This window comes from Hyaena hyaena, unplaced genomic scaffold, assembly GCF_003009895.1.
Source record: "Hyaena hyaena isolate Hyena2069 unplaced genomic scaffold, ASM300989v1 scaffold_1313, whole genome shotgun sequence".
NCBI classification, from domain to species: domain Eukaryota; kingdom Metazoa; phylum Chordata; class Mammalia; order Carnivora; family Hyaenidae; genus Hyaena; species Hyaena hyaena.
In genome coordinates, this window is record NW_024081942.1 from 415,993 (window position 1) to 417,171 (window position 1,179).

Below are 1,179 nucleotides of genomic sequence, written 5' to 3' on the forward strand. Positions count from 1 at the left end.
GTTAGATCTCACATATACCCACTTCATTCAGCAACAGCTACTCTTCTTAAGTACACGGAAATTTTCCAGTGTAGGCCGTATCTTAGACCATATATTAAGTCTCAGTTGATTAAAAAGATATCCTACAAGTTATCTTTTTTATGCATAAGAGGAAAAAGAAATCAATAACAAGTAAAACTGAAAAGATGCCAAAATAGTAGAAACTAAAAAGCTTTAAAAACCAATTGAACAGGGGTGCCTACATGGTTCAGTCGGTTAAGTGTCTGATTCTTGATTTCAACTCAGGGTCATAATTTCACAGTTCATGAGATTGAGCCCTGTGTTGGGCTCTGTGCTGACAGTGTGGAGTCTGCTTGATATTCTCCCTTCCTCCTCACCTCCCCCATCTCTCTCTGACCCCCTGCTTGCTCTCTTTTTCTCTAAATAAGTAAACAATTGAACAAAGAAGATACCACAGGGAAATTAAAAAATAATGAAAATGAAGGCACGATATACCACAACCAATGAGACACACCAAAAGAAGTGGTAAAGGGGAAATTTATAGCCATAAATACTTACATTAAAAAAGAACATTAACAATGAAATCCACAAACTAACTTTACAACTTAAACTAGAAAAAGAAGAAAAAACTAAACCTAAAGCCAGCAGAAGGAAGGGAATAGGAAATATTAAAACAGACCTAAGTGAAACAGAAAATGATAGAGAAAATTAATGTAACCAAATGTTTTTTAAAGATTAACATAGATCTGCAAGTGGCCAGTAGAGCCATTAAAAAGATGTTCAACATCACTAGTCATTAGAGAAATGCAAATCAAAACTACAGTGAAATACCGGCCTATGCCCATTAAGATAACTATTATCAAAAAGACAAAAATTAACAGTTATTATCAAGAGTGTATAGAATTAAGAACCCCTGTGCATTGTAGGTGGGAATGGGAAATGGTACACCCGCTATAGAAAATAATATGATCCTTCCTCAGAAATTAAAAATAGGATTATCATATGATCCAGGAATTCCACTTCTGAGTATACGTCCAAATAATTGGAAGTGAGGTCTTGAAGGGGTATTCATACATCCATGTTCATAGCAGCATTATTCACATTTGCTAAAACATGGAAGCAACCCAACTGTCTGTTGATGGATAAATAGAAAACCAAAATGTGGTATAGACATATAGT